The sequence below is a fragment of the Parasteatoda tepidariorum genome, chromosome 7 (assembly GCF_043381705.1).
Source record: "Parasteatoda tepidariorum isolate YZ-2023 chromosome 7, CAS_Ptep_4.0, whole genome shotgun sequence".
Taxonomy (NCBI): domain Eukaryota; kingdom Metazoa; phylum Arthropoda; class Arachnida; order Araneae; family Theridiidae; genus Parasteatoda; species Parasteatoda tepidariorum.
The window spans coordinates 18850015-18867159 of NC_092210.1; the positions used below are offsets into that span (position 1 = coordinate 18850015).

At 28.6% G+C, this 17145-nt stretch overlaps 1 protein-coding gene across 1 annotated transcript in view; it reads right to left on the reverse strand.

The window, feature by feature from the left end:
* LOC107439363 (uncharacterized) overlaps positions 1 to 16862 on the reverse strand; it is a 566421-nt gene extending 549559 nt beyond the window's left edge. The window contains exon 1 of the mRNA XM_043046915.2: positions 16613 to 16862. The gene's annotated coding sequence lies outside the window, so the exon portion shown is untranslated. The remainder of the gene's footprint in view (positions 1 to 16612) is intronic.
* Positions 16863 to 17145: the final 283 nt, after the last annotated feature.

A 17145-nucleotide genomic window follows, 5' to 3' on the forward strand; every position in this document is an offset into this window, starting at 1 on the left:
ATGATACCTTGTCCTTTGAGTTGGGTACAAAATTGCAAGTCCACTGAGTTGAAGATTGATAGTTGTAAACTTAGAATTAAGTCTACTGTTCGGTTACTAAATATATAATACAAGCATAAAAGCAGTGCTTATGCAATATAAAAAACATGGAGTCAACTTCAATTGGTAGAAACAGCGCCAGATTCTGTTTAGGTCATTCGCTTCTAATAATATACAAGATTGTATCAAATACGGCTATATCGCAGTCATTAACGATAAAAATAAAAATCGATTATGATATCATCGTGATCATTATTGACAACTATAATTATCGAATGCGAAAATAACGCGATGGTTTTCGATAACATATCAAAACGGTAATCGCGTAAATATTACACTTAACGATAATTATTGAACACGTTAATGTGAGTGTTTGTTAATTTTATTTGAGCAACAAAAATATTGATCTTTTTAAAGATAATAATATGTAGTTAAATTGGAAAACATCGAGATATATTGTAGAATATCGATATTATTTGACAATGCATTGTGATATTGAAATTTGCACTTATCGATTATAGGGATAATTGTTCGTGTTAGCTACAACGCGAAAAGATAATCACCAACACATAGTCCTTAATGACCGTAAGTACCAGCCACGAAATTTATTTTTATACAGAATATTTCGTAATAACCATCCTTAAAATAGATTTTTAGACCCTTTGTCAAATACGAATTTATAAAAGTATACACATTTGGGTTTCCAAATTTATATTTAAGCGAAAAAAAGTTATCGAAGTCTAATAAATCACTAAGAAGAAAGACAGGCAGAATGAAAAGAAAAATTCATACTTTGGATTTTATGCTTTAGTAAAAATATAATTCCGATAATCTAACAGATTTTTTTTGAGTAGCTATTAAACTGTTTTATATAATAAAAACAACAAAATATATTTTTGCTTGTAATGAGAAGGTAAATATATAAATATATAAAGGAGACACCGTTATCCCACAATTGTTTCAAAGGGTTAACTGAACTACTAACAAGGCTAAGTCTTTCCAGAGTTGACTAAAAGTCACAACGATTTAAGGTTGATAAACTTACTAAGCTTGTGCAACCTATTAATAAGTAAACATTCGGAATGACGTCACTCAACTTTCAATAACACCTACTGGAGTGATGCCACAAACGAAGTCATGAAAAATAAAACAATATAATGCAATTATCTACTTATGTTAAGAATGTAAAAAAATTGAAAACTTCTAAGCATGCATTTTTCGAGAAGCCTTAAAATAGAGGATGTATTTTACTTAACATCAATTTTTTGATAATTTATGATTTTACGCGTTTTTCAAAATACATAGTAATAATAAGTAACATAGAAATTACCTAGTTTTTCCGTACCTTTCACTACATTATTAATCTTAACAATATAAATTAAGAAAACACAAAATATGTTGAAAATAAAACCTTTCGTAATGGGCACTGTTTTCCAAATACTCGTAATTACATTAAAAAAAACTCGACAAACTAGACGAGCTTTAAATTTTAGACTTGAAGAACACAATAAATATGTCCGTTTTTAAGGAATCATCAATTGCTGGATATTGTTAGAATATTGGGCATAAATTCAATTTCTACAATGACAAAATTATTTCAACCTCAGTCACATCCGCTCGTCTTGATGACCTGGAATCTTGTTTTATTCATATGAATGTTGATTCCCCTGATAACGACATTAGTTCCCCAGCAGCTCTCCATGCTGCATGGAAATGCATTTCACCCTAATTTTTCCTTCTCGGCCACTTTGGTTTTTCTTGTTTTGTTTTTCCTCTCCTTCTCTCTCTCGGTCACTGTGGTTCTTCTAATTTTTTCTCACCTTTATTTCCCCATTTTTCATTGGTAACTTTGCGTTTTTATATTTCAAATCACTTTTGTTTCTTCAATTTCTCCTCTGACAAGTCTTGAAAATGGGAGCCTATTTTTGAAGCACTTGAAACAGGTCTACAGGTATTTTCCGTTTATTTATTTTTGAAGCGAATGAAGTTTTTAATCAGGTAACTGATATTTAACTTTAAATACTTAACTTATACTTAACTTTAAATTGAACCCTTGGCTTGAGTAATGATAGAAGTCTATTTTTTTTACCGAATAGACAGTGCTTTTGGGGAAAAAAATTATGGAATTTCTCAGCAATGACCGATATAATGATGCTGAATCAGCTACACAAAAAAAACATCAGCAGATGTCTGAAGAGAAATAGGTAAACATAAATTTTATTCCATAATTTAACATGGTTTTCTTGATGAAAGCGTTGGGAAGTAGAATACTGTGTTTTCATCGCTTGGAGTATAACCTCAATAATTAGAAATTACCTTTTATTATCAAGTTTTTCCATTTTAAATTTGACTGGAATGTACCGGATTGAAATCGTTTTCAAATTTAAAGATCTTCCTTTGATAAGCTGACAGAATAATTCATATAGTAACTATCTAACTCTTCGACAAGTTACCATATAAAAGAGTGCAAAAAAATGGAAAAACAAGTAAAAAGGGACCATCAATCTTATTTTGGTCAATATACTCATTACATGATAACACATACCAGTTTCTGAAATGGCAGCAAAAGAGTAAATCTTTCATAAAAAAAGGTTTAATTTTAACAAAATGAAAGTACGGAGATGATACTGACATTACCAATTATGTCAACCTAACCCAGGAGTAAAATATACCTGTTGTTTGACAGTTTGATGACAAAAACTTTTTTGATAGATATTTTAAAGATAACTTTTAAAAATTGTCATCCTTATAGTGAAACTCATTTCCCATAATGCAATAGAATTCCACGGATTGCTGAATCTTGAACAGAACATAATTAATCCTGAGCAGAACATAATTATAGCAATTTTATGCAGTGACAGATTGTTTCTTTACAGCCACCGTTTTCCCATTTACGTCTTTAAGTTTATAGAATCCACTAATAGAGAGTTTCTTTACAGCTACCGTTTTCTCTTTTACGTCTTTAAGTTTATATAATCAACTAATAGAACGTTTCTTTGTAGCCACCTATTTCACATTTCTGTCTTTAAGTTTATAAAATCAACTAATCAAATAGAAAAATATAGAAATAAACGTTTCAAAGAACTCTATCCTAAATTTAAAGTATGATATTTGAAATTGTCAATTATTGTTATTGTAAATTTTAAAACTGAAAACGAACAGAAATACTTTGCATCTAAACACCTTTTAACGCTGTTTTTTTAAGCTACAAACAATATCTTTAGTTATGGAGAAAAAGAACATTTAAAGATATATTTCGCCTTAAGATTAATCAAAATCTATTACAAAAAAAAAAAATATTAAAATAAACATCTCAAATAACTCCGTCCGAAATATAAAGTATCAAACTTGAAATTGTCTACAATTGTAATTGTAAGTTCTAAAACTGAAAGCGTACAGAAATAATTTGCTTTAAAACACCTTCTGATGATGTTTCTTTTAAGCTTTAATCAACAGTTAGTTAGTTATTTAGTGTTTTTGGCGCAAGAGCCAGAAATGGCTATACCGCACCATGAACTTGGTCTAAAAAACGAGTGCTTGGTTTAAATAAAAGGTAAATTTTAAAAGGTAAAATTAAATTGAGGTATAAAATCCAATGTCCTTAAGGTATAACAGAAGATTATAGTGTGGTTTATCGCCAATAAGTAAATGTAAAGTAGGATTATTGCAGCCAAAATAGCGTTGTCATAGAAATTTAAATTTGTTGCACTGGGTCAGAACGTGTTTCGCAGTTAATGGTTCATTACAGCTAGAGCAATCTGGTGCAGGTTCACCTAGTAAGAGATGTCTATGTGTAATACGTATATGACCAATGCGCAAACGATTCAATATAACTTCGTATTTTCTCGGCAAACTTTGTTTCATTACTGGTTCTATATTTGGTATAAGACTGTGTAACTTGTTATTTGTCTCCTCATTCCAACTTTTTTGCCATTCCAACTGTAGTGTAAGGTTAATCAATATCCTTTAGTTCTGGAAAATGAGAAATTTAAAAGATACATTCTGCTTTTCTGTTAATCAAAATACAATACCTGGTAGTTATAATAAAAAGCAGATTACAGTCGTGTCTTCAATAACTTACTTTAGTTCACTAATTTATCCAGAACTTTAAATTAGTAAATAACAGAATAGTTAATATTGTGACTTAAAACTAACTTAATTTTTCAACTATATTTATGATTTTGAATAATTAATTTAAACTTCGAAAGTTTTACTAATTATCTTAGGGACTCATTCAATTATTAATCATATTATGATATATTTAAATTTCTTGAATTAATAACTACTAATCATTTTTAAAAACAACTTTCTGAATAATTAGAATTTGAGTATTATTTTTCTTTGTTAAACTTTTAAATTATATATATATATATACGAAAACTTACTTTAGGAAAAAAGAATTAATAATTGCACACAAACTTTACTATGAAAGCATTACAGGGTTAGAACAAAACTGTTTGTAATATTGTATAATTATCCAAAATGGTTAAAACAATGCAAATTCTTCAGAAAAAAAATATATAACTTGGATTTTAGTGGTTTAAATATAAGAGGTTCACCCTTGACCAATCATAATGATTAAATTTGAGGTTTACTCTTTAACCAATATTAATGGTTTAATAGGTAAACCTCAAATATGCTAACTAATTAAAGCAAACTATTAATTCAAGACAAAATCAAACAAAAACGTACTTTAACTGAATTCGCTGATAGATTTAGATTTTTGGCTATCAAAGTATGAGGGGTGTGCCACATTCAGGAAAATTGGTTTAATAAATAAATCAGGGAAGCAGTCAAATACTTTTGTCAATAAAACCGTCAAAAATTTGAGCTTCTTGATATTAACTTCACTTTCTATATATTTCGTCATATCTCGGTACCTTTTAAAGTTAGTTAAAAACATTTTACATATAATTGTAAAATTTGATTATCAAAATATAATTCTATGCAAAAGTGATTATTAATAATTTTTATTATTTATTAGGTATTATTTTATTTTATAGAGGGCGAAAAATATAATTGTAAGGTGTACAAATTTTTAAGCATATGAGGTTCACTATATAAAACATTTAGATTAACACCTAGTTTATTAAAACCTGGTCATGAGAACAAAACTTATTCAAGGATACAACTTTTTTTCTTTCCTATTCTTTTTTTTTTTGTTTGGTTAACTATACTAATAAGCCTAGAACCGGTCTTGTGGTATATTGAGTGATGATACGGTGAATAAAAAAGAAGAATTTACCTCATCGTTTGTAATTTTCACCCACAAACCATTAACTATTACAAGTATTAGACTCTCCAAAAAAGCTGCTTTCAGAAATAATTAATTCAAAAACACTATTTTGTATGAAGGGGAAAATTAATTTAAGTCACTTTTTTTTTTAGTTAAGAAGATTAACGTCTACTTTGTATCTTGATTATTCGTTTTTTATGCCCTGATAGATTTCAACGGAACGTTTACAAAATAGAAACACATTCTCTTGATTAAATTATTTGTTATAAAGCTTTTTGCAGAAAAATAAGAGGCATAATTAACTAAAGCTTTTTTATGCGGAAAAAATGGCAACATCTTTATTCTTAAAAATTAAAATTTCTGTCAAACCGTCCTTATTAATTACTTATTTCATACACTTGGAGCAAAACAAAAGTGACAAATGCCTGAAATAATTTTAGGTGCGTTTTTTTTTATACTTGAATTATTTTTTTACCTATTTTTTATAAAAGTGAAGTATTTTTCCTCATATTTTTATATGACGGAAATATTTTTATACCTATTTTTTATCAACGCGAAGTATTTTTCTATATATTTTTATATGCCGGAAATATTTTTATATACATGAAACAATTTTATATCTATTTTCATATACCTGTGTTGCTGCAGTATCACGCTTGTGTCAAACATTTTACATCTCCACATTATCAACTTAGTTTCATAATTTTTTGATCGAAATCTAAACTTTCTTGTTCAAGTGAGCTTAGTTTTCCCAGTTTTGTTTATTTTATCCACGTCGGTATTTTAACTCTTAAATTGAATAACTTATTTCCTGTTATTGATTTGAATTTTTTTTTTTTTTTTACAGGAGTAGGTGCATCGATTTAAAAAACATACATCGGTGAAAGCTTTAAGTCATGCCACTTCAAAAATTTCTTTTCGATGCAAAGACCTCCATTCAGACTCAACTTTTGAAATAATTACAATACTTAGAAATTCTAGACACACAAGATACTAGACGGAGGTTGAAAATTCATAAAAGTATGATATTTTTTAACGGTGTCATCTACTACTGTCAAAAATATACATCAAGTGTCTCTAAGAAGGCACGCCAGAGTCATGTAACCTTTACTCAGTTGCAGTTAATCAATAAGGAATCGATGTCAGGAAATCAATTAATCAATCTTAGAGTAAAAGTACCAACGAAGTTAAAATAAATAAAACTGAGAAAACCAAGTAAAGCAAGAAAGTTTAGATTTTGATCATAAAACTATGAGACCAAATTGATAACGTTGAAATGCAAACGGTAATTAAAATTGTAAAGTCGAAATTTAAACATCTGAAGTATTTTTTTAAAAAAATTTATGTATATTTTTATGAACCTGACATATTTTTCTTCTACCAAATTTAAAAAAACTATATTATTTTTATATTCATTTATATCATTTCACATTTATTTAATATGTCATGTCTAAAAAGCATTTAAAATATAATCGGAAATAATTTTGTTGATACATGAGACTTTACTAATAGTACCATTTATAGAACAAGTATTTTATAAATGACAATGTGCTATAACACGTTTTCAAGAAAAATGATGAAATCTAAAGCTTAATACAATTGCAATAATTGAAATTTTAAATGTTTATTTAACAGTTTTTTAATGTGCTTAAGAAATATATGACCAGTTGAAATCTAACAAGGAAATAACGAAGAGCTAAGGTTTCAAGTGCCTGATAAGGCAAAGTCTTCGAACCTGGATCATTCATTGGGCGCTCTATCCCCTAAGTCACTCTGTATCAATGCGAATTATTTTATTTATTTTATAACTGTCGTTGAACAGCCAACACAATTTAGGGTTTACGACTACCAATGTTCCACTCCGTATCCTTGTAATTTAGAACCCAATCAAGACAAGGGACCTTCTGGATCAAGTATTGGGCGAAAATTGCCTTCGTGGATGACTTTCTGATGGAACTAACCAGCATTTGCGTTACATGGAGTGGAAAACCACAAAAACCTCCCACGGTTAGCCTGTCGGTAAGGAAACTCTAACTCATGATTCATCGACCACTGAAGATATTTTATGTCTGCACTGTGCTCTTTGCGAGCCAAGTGCGGAATTCGAATCAAAGAACCATCGCTGGGATTCGAAACCGTTTCCCCTCTTTAAGAGGCGAGTTTTCTATCCCCTAAGCAACCACTGTTCTCTATGCGAATAATTAACCAAATAATATCTACTTAACCGTATGTTATTGTTCCTTAATATGAAATTATAGGTATTTTCCTCCCTAACAAAAGCAAAATAGGCCTCCAAAACTGTACCCATATACCTTGAGCTATAGCAGTCTCTCTTACAAAACTGTGAAGGTGTGTGACGCAGCTAATTATGATCACTATTTATATCATCAAATCTTCGCTGTCATTATGGTCAATTTCTCAGACATTGTAAAACAGAAAGCAAACTCCTCTTTCTCTCCATTATAAAAGTAATGAGCCATTTGAAACAGAGACCCACAATCTGCCTTCCAATATCTAGAAAATTAGGTTATCATGGTAACGGAAGTTTAGTGGTCCGGTACGGTATCATGTTAAATGGTCTATCGATGTCTTTGAAAGCTGCACTTTGAAAAGTGTGAGGTACAGTAAAAAGGTTTTAAAATCCTTTATTTGCCTCAGTTGGCCCCATTTTTATTTTAATGGGTGACAATGCGCTGTCACAAAGACCTTATTTTGTAAACAGGGAAACAATATTTTGTTGCTTCTGAAAATTGAATATATTCGCTTGATGAATTGGCTAATAAGATCTCTAGACCTGAGCCTTACGAATTGATTAAACAGATCTCCAGACCTGATCCTGATGAATTGGCAAATCAGATCTCTAGACCTGAGCCTGATGAATTGATTAAACAGATCTCTAGACCTGAACCTGATGAATTGACTAAACAGATCTCCAGACCTAAGCCCGATGAATTGACAAAACAAATCTCCCACCATGAACCTTATGAATTATCCTGTAAGAGGAGGGCATGCAAGGTATTTTTCCTTCCTGTTTGACTAGACATTATTTCATACATACTAACTCTGATGTGGTATATACAATCTACATACAATCATGTGAATCCATTAAAACTGTTAAATTCCTTACATTTTTATTTCATTTTATTTTATTTATTTCTTTTTGGATTATATCAACCCTCCTTAAAATCTGATCTGCAGTCCTGTAATTTAGTCATCAAATTTGAACACCGGTTATTTCGTTAACCGAAAGCTGAAACGAAATTTTGTTAATACATTTTCTTTTCAAATTAGCGAGTTTTCATTCACATTTGCTAAATAGTCAATTCTTGATCCTATGGATTAAATTTCGGGATATTTATCCAAAACTTATGGTGCAGTACGAGTTAAAATGCTTTTAAACTATTATCTTCTGTTACTTCCAAATTATATTTAATAAGTTCTAGCATATTCCAAATTTATTTGTATCTAAGATAGTGTTACGTATTTTCCTTCAACTATCTCTTTAATCTCTTTCATTAGAGTTTTTACTCTTGTGGTAAGTAATTTCGTTCAAACAACTTTGTTTATGCAAATGATGAGGACTCACAAAATGTTAGTCTCAAAGCTAAAATTGTTGATTAAATAAACCGAAAAAGGTACAGCTTGTGCATAACTTAACTAAACAGCTGCTAAAGCACAAAGCAGTATGCTAGTAGGAAGAATGTCGGAGATCGTTGTTCCTAAGATACTGAGGAAGCTAGTTAGCGCAAATGTGTATAACTTAGCTGGTTTCTAAGAAATTTGGAGTAGTTTACGAGCCACATAAAACAAAAATGGTTGAAAGAAGATAAACCACACTTCAGGCAATTATTGTGTCACAGCTTTTTGGGGGTGAGAAGGAGTTTTTAGGTTCGAAATCTTATGCGCCTGCGGGTTCGAACCACCATACATTGATTTGTATAAAAAGCAAACTTTTTTTCAAATATTGCAGCTCAGCGACTGGTTTCTTTTTTAAATAAGCAGTGGGTAGGCTTTTTTTCAATTTGACTTTATTTTATTTTATTTATTTATTTGATCTCCTATTCATGACTAAATAAATTCAGCTGGAAAACATGTGAAAATCTTCGTTATAGAATATGCATAGGTACATATTTTTTAAAATATCAAATTTTCTTTAAATATTTGTTCCATATTTAGAAAAATCTTTAAAAAAAATCATATAAATGTGAATGTCTCGGAACAATTCAATAGGAAGTCACATTTTTAAATTATTTAGGATTGTAGTTTCAGTGAAAAACAGCGATTTCCTTGCAGACAATAAAATTTTTAAGAGTAATTAGCAGTTAAATAAATTTAGAAGCTGGGAAAATATGTCTTAAAATACTATTTAGATTTATTCTGTCTCCTTTGGAAAAATTGTGACACAATATAGCTCGAAATTCAGTATGTTTGGCTTGTGAATGGGGAAAACTTAATGGCCAACTCTATGTATGAAAAGACTTAAATATGTAGACCTTGGGAAAAAGTAATAAGCCACATTTTCAAATAATTGCTTAAGATAGGAGTTTTGAGGAAAAACAGGATGTTATCTTTGTTCATTGATAGAAGATGTTTAATAGAAGATGTTGCTTGATAGAAGTTTTGCTTGAAATGCCAGAAATTTTGAAGTTTGTGAAATATGTGTTAAAATAACATTACATCGCTGCAAGTTCTTTATATAGTTTAGCAATAGTTTGGAAGAGGCAATTTTTTTTTAGCTATTCATTAATCTATGACATTCTGGGGCATTTTTTTACGATTCTTAGAGTATTTTAAGTTCAAAAAGTTATAAATCTATGCAAATTGAAAAAAAGTAATACAATGGTGAAATCCATATATTGATAAAACCTGATCAATACTAAAACTGCTTTGGTAATCTGTACTAGTACCAATTATTGTTTATTCTAAAAAAAGATTTATGATCACTTTAATTTGTACTCCTGTTTAAGTAATAAGAAATAAAAACTTTACGCGTTCAAAAGCATAATGTATAAACATTGATACTACTACAAACACTTTGCATGGCTTTTTTTAATACTTTTATACAAACTTTTTATACATTTAAACAATATTTCATACATCCGGTCCGAAAATCCAAATCTGTCGAAAAAAAGATATGTTTTTTCGACATGTGTGAGAACACAAGAATTTCGACAAAAGATATGTTTTTTTTCCGTCCTCCTAACCAAACTAAGGGGACCATATAACCCAGATATGTTTACTGAGAGAAAGCACGCTTTTATATCATATTTCTTACTTTAAAATATCGTCTGCACAAACTAATTAGCATATTTGAGGTCACCCCCTCAAACTATTAAGATTGAGTTCCAGAACGTGAAGATCCAATCATTAAATCAAAAGTTATTCAGGATCATCCATTTTTTTTATTTTGCGCATTGTACTCTGATATGAGCAGTAAATTTGATAAAAATGATATCTCCGAACTTCATGAAATAGAAAGCACTGTTTAATATCAGTAAAGAAAAAGACTTATAAGTAAAATAAAAAGATTTTAAATGGTAAAACCAATAAAAGAATTATTGACTGGAGTGTTCTTCTTAGGAAGAAAAAAAGGAGAAAATTGAACTTTTGAACAGAAACAAACAATTGGCTCAACTAAATGTATAGCTAAGACAGACTGCTAAAAAATTTAAACATTGTATATTTTAAAGGAAAGGAAAGAAATTGCTGTTTTACAAACAGCTGTTTAACCTAGTTTCAGAGCCCCAAAAAAATCTGCTAAAAAATATAAATATTGTATTTATGCTTTTGCTGTTTCTGAAAATGGTATAAAAACACAAAACTGAAATAGTATATGTGTGCTGCTTTGACTGTAATGTAGTAATGTTTTTTAAGAGTTTTGACTGTGAAAATGACAACAACAAAAAATTTAATTCTTTTAATTTATCACTTTTTCATTTCATCTATATATTTTCGACTTGAACAAATTGAAAAATTTTATTTTTATTGTTAAGTATTATTTTATAAAATATAAAGAAACTATTTTTTTAATTTCTTACACTTATAAATAATCAACGTCTTATTTTCATTTCATGAATAAGAATTGAATAATGATTTAAATAATACACAATTTCGAGTATTCAAGAATTTTCATTTCAAGTTTTTGAAGCATATGACGATATATTAGATGTATGTTAAGATCAAGTTAATAAAACATTTTTTTTTATCTTATTTTAAATAACAACTTATCTTATTTTAATACAAGATAAACAAATTCCACTAAATGGTGATTTGGCATTGAAATTTTAACAAAAAATGACTTTTTTATTATTTTTTTTGGCGATTTCATTCAAGTTTTTTGTTTTTCTAAAATTACTTTTAAAAAATCAGTCTTTTGAAGATTTTAAAATTAAAATGTATTAAACTTTTGTAATTTTGAAATTTTATAACCGTCGTTAAGCAGCCAACCCAACTTTTGGGTTCACGACTACAAATGTTCAACTTCTAGGACTTGTCATTTTGAACCCAATCCAGAAGACAAGGGAACTCTTGAATCAAGTATTGGGAGAATTTTTCCTCTTGTAAGACTTTTTTTATGGAACTAACCTGCATAATTCATCTGTTATAACGATATCAGTCTCGTTAACAAGCCAATTTAATTCGCAGTATTTTCTTCTTATTGATATTACTAAGTTTAAACTGTGCTCCAATTTAATGCAAGTAATCGTTCATTTTATTTCTATTAACATATTACCGAAATGTTCACGCAATTATAATGATTATGCATTTTATCATTTTTTTTTTTGTTTGTGAGACAAATATCGACTTTAAAAAAACAATGATGAATGATAAACAGTCACATGGGTTTATGAGGGGAGCAGGCAGAAGATAGAAGCGTCTCAGTTAAATAAAAATTTCCAGATTTACTTAATGTTTCTCCAAACTACGTTTCAAAATCACTGCATTCTGTATTAAACTTATATTTTGTTTTGGTTGAAATTTACAAACGAATTACTCATTACTAAAATAGCGCTCCGGTGACGCAGTTGGCTAAAGCGTCACGCACACCGCTGGTTGGAGAACTGGAGGTAGTGAGTTCGATCCTGGTAGCCGATGAAACAATCGGCGTGTATATGCAGCGTAGTGCACGTTAAATCCGCCGTGGCTGAAAGTCTTATCGTTGGTTGTGGCTTTGGTATTAGGAGAGAGGGGTACTACCTCAGGTGCTGTCCACGACGTTTAGTGTGGGCCAAAATCACGTAGCATTCCTACTATGGCCATTAATAGATAGAGTCCTAAAAATGGGTATATGTGCTTGGCCATAGCTAGAAAATGATGTTGATTATAATTGAAGTAATAACTTAAACTTATAACACATTCATTTAAAAAAATCCAAGGAGTAAAATCAAATCAGCTTAGTCGTACTAATATTAAATGAAATTTTATTAGCTCATTTCAATTTTCAATTTAAATAGTACGATATTAACATTTATATTTTGTCAGCATTAATTTATATGTAGTTTAAACTCCAAACTTCAATGACAACAAATAATTAAAAATTATTATCCCTTAATTAAAAAATACGCCCTTTGCAAACTATAATCAAATTGTATAATGAGAAACCATACTAGTCTGACGATAATTTAAAATGCACAGATTTCATATACTTAAAACATAAATAAGAGAATCAGGGCATAACAAAAAATATTATTAGAGGAAAATATTTTTTTTTTCAAATTTATCATTTAGAGCGAATACACAAGAAATTGCGACATAAATTAGCGTTTGTTAACCCTTTGTCTCACAAAGGAAACCACACCGGTGCCATGTAATATATTTTTTTCTGACTCTCTAATTATAATATTTTCCACTTATTTTGATCTAAATTAATACAAAATGATAAAAAAAATATAAAAAACAATTTTAATGAAAATTCTGCCTTAAAGGGTTAACTGCAATCGTCTTTATATTCAAATAATATTTTATAATAACTTCGATTACAAAATTTGAAATTGTAATCAACAAATAATTTAAATACTTATACGTTTTAACTATTTATGCATTATATAGTTTAAACAGGACAATAATATCTGAATAAATAACAGGACATACAATTTTAAACCACGTGCAGCAAAAGAACTTACCCAATCGATAATATATAGTTTTACGTTAATATATTTTACACAAAACAAAGACGAAGCAAACAATAACCTTTGATCTAATGATCACATTCTCTCGTTCTAAGATGCAATCTAATTAGCACAAGAGTTTGGAACTACATGAAATTATCTTCAAGCTAATTAATTAACCACACTCTCAAAATATTGGTTCAATGGCGAACTGTAATATTAGTATAATCAGCCATTATAGGATGCAAATTTTCTGCGACCTTTAAAGCTTTTAAATTAAACCATGTTTCCAATAAGTTTGAACCAGTATATTGCAATGTGTTCAATTTAGCTCTATGTTCAGACTTAAGCTAATTAGAACTAAAAATTGTTTAACTCGTAACAAAATTTTTAATAGCGTAAATAGAGACAATGTATTACTTTATTGAATTTGACATTTTAAGAAAATGCTTTATCTGAATAGGTATATTTTTTATACAAACTAATAATACCGTAAACCGTAAATATGGGTGACAAAACAGTGAATAGGGGTGATGAAACAGTAAATAAGGGTGATAGTGGCAGTCTGGAAAATATAGCTCCAAAATGAGAGTTTTCTGCCCCTTAATGTTCATCAAAATTTTTGCATATTGCTCCTTGTCTTTGTAACAATTTCAGCTAATTAAAAAAAAAACAATAATAATTTCACTGAATCAAAAAACTATTCTAAAATTATTCTTTGAAGGAATTTTAAAAAATTTTAAGAATTTCATTATTTGACTTTAAGATTGTGAATTTCCGAATTATAAGATATACAAATTTTAACATTCTGTAAAGCTTTGTATATTTCAGTGACAAATAATAATCAAATTGTTCTTGAAAAAAAATTTTAATTTTTCTTTTTTTTTGCAATTTTATTACACAGATATTATTTGATCAATTTACTTAAAATTTAGGCTTTGTTGTTTAAAATTGCATTGTGTAAGAGGATGAAAAATTTTAATACCCTAGTACTTAAAATTTTTTTGATAATAGTTAAATCAAATTATGAAAAGTGATAAAAAGCATAAATAATTAAAAATATTACTTAGTGTGATTAATTGGACTACTTTTTCAAATCGTAGTAAACCTATTTTGATCCTTGAAAACCCAAATCGAGTAAACAAAATTACATTTATTCAGATAAGACTCCTTTTAAAGTTATCATATTTTGAGTTTCAAAAAAATTTTATTTTTCAAATAAAATCATCAATCAACTGTTTAACTAATAATTTTAAATGCTTATAGTTAATTACTATTCAGAAAATAATATCCGATGCAATCATTCTACCAAATTAAAAACAGTACAAAATTTTGAAAAATATGATGATAGTCAGTAAAAATCTCTTATGTCTGTAAAACTGTTCTAGAATTGAATCAGCTATCTAAAGTTGTTTTCTAATTGCAGCAACGTTTCAATCCAAGAACGAAAAATAGCAATGCTAATATGATAAATAAAGTTATGATGAGCAATAAAAACTTTTATGTGTAGTCACTCAAAATCACCTTGCATCAACTTAGAATTAAACACTAAATATAGAAACAATAACTTAATCCCCATCAAAACCGCTAAATATGCGAGGAAATACTTTCAAGTTAAACTGTGATTTTTGTTTACGCCAAACTGCCACAGAATTAACTACGATTGAGTTCCCTGTTGGACTCGGTGGAAGCATGTTGAATTTGAAGAAGAGCCTCAGAGCTCATATAAATCTTGATAGGCTAAATTAAGCCTTACCTATTGAAACGCAGTGCTATAAGCGAAAGCTGTGAGCACGCCACACTTTACTATACTCAATACTCAATAACTACGATTCTTTGCCCAAAATCATCACAAATCCGAAGAAAAAAAATTTTTTGGCTTCGAAAAAATTTTTAATTTTAAAAAATTTTAAAAATTAAACTCAAATAATGAAAATTTTTATCAGTGAATCGATGAAAACAATAAATAATCGATCATATTATTATTATAAATGAAACAAAATATGAAGCATGTCTGTTGTTTTATTTATTTACTTAGTATGAAAATTTTAAAAAAAAGTTTTACGTGTATTTTAATGTTTTTGGTAGCTCATAATTCCTATCGTTGCTAATAAAAAAGATAAGAATTTTAAAAAGATAGGAATTTTAAGTGATAAAATACGATGGAACTCACGTCTTTCATTAAAAATATATATGGAATGATAACAGCACATCTTATAAGTCAATTTCGGATAAATTGTCAATGCTTCACACAAAAATATATTAAATGCCCTCTGCTTAAGCTCAAAAGAAACTTATTAAATGTAAATGAAAAAAATATATACATGTTTTTTTGAGAGTTTAAAGATTCAATGTTATTTCATAATGATTAACCCTTTAGAGCGTAATTTTTCTTAAACATATTTTTCATATTTTTTTCATTATTTTGTATTGATTTAGGTTAAAATAAATGTGAAATATTATATTTAGCATTTTAATAATACATGGTAGTAAAATACTGCCTAAAACACAGGTGTCTTTCTGTGTTAAAGGTAAAATCTTCATAACACTACTCACTTCCAAACAATGATTTTTCAAATTTGCAATTATTTACAGTTATTTAGATCTAATAAAAACTGCTGTTTATCATTGAAATTCATTTAATTTACAAAATCAATTATTCATAGACTTTTGAATATAAATGAAAAAAAGGTCTTCAAACTACTTTTTGGTTTTTATATTTCACTACCAATATAATTCCGATAATCTAACATATTTTTTAATAACAATTATATTGCTTTTTATAATTATAAAATAGCAAAATATATTTTTGCTTGTAATTAGGGAGTAAGAAAAAAATATATGAAGGTGTCACTGTTGCCCACGGTATATTGATGCTTATATTTTATTTACACCATATTATTTAAAGAGGTTAGAATGCTTAAAAAAGTTTGAACTTCATGAAGACATAATGAAAAGAAGAAAAAAACATAAAAATATTATAATAAATCGGAAACATAAAAATACTTCAGACTTTAAAGTAGCATAAAAATACCTCAATAAAGATATATAAATTTAAAAAATTTTTACTGAAATTGCGATTACCAGTTTTGAAACATGCTTAAATATTTAACAAGTGTGAAAAATTATTATTAAAATAACATCATTCATTCATCAACAGCGAAAATATATAGAAGCGACAACTACAATATATGAGAAAAACAATGATTGATTTAATAGCAAACATTACCTTCACTTCCCTTTGAGAAAACCATCTTCAAAATTCATGGACATAACATCCAGCTACCCTAAAACACATCCTCATCTTTCGAAACACAAGAAAGAGGCTCAAGATTTTGCATTTCGTTTTTGCATAAATTTCGTATAAAACAGTCTTCTTGTTTTCACATGGATTATTCAAAATCAAAGAAGTGTCAATATACACGTATAAGAAGCAACGATAGTCCAGAGGAAACACGCTGAAATGTCCCCAGCATCTTGTGTGAGATGGGGTTGCTATAGTAACGAAATGATGCTCACGCCAAGATGGGGATTTCTCAGCGCCAAATCTTCTGCATCTTCAAGTGATGTTTCCAAGTCAGAGAAAAAATAAAAGGCGAAAAAAAGGGATGGAGTTAAGAACTGTTAGCCATTTAAAAAATAAAAAGGGAAAAGTGTGATTTTCAGCTGTAAAAAAAATTTTAGTAAGTTCTGTATATTTTAGTAAACATAATTATAAATGTATTGTAATAATTTTAACATAGTGCAATATTTTCTTAAAAC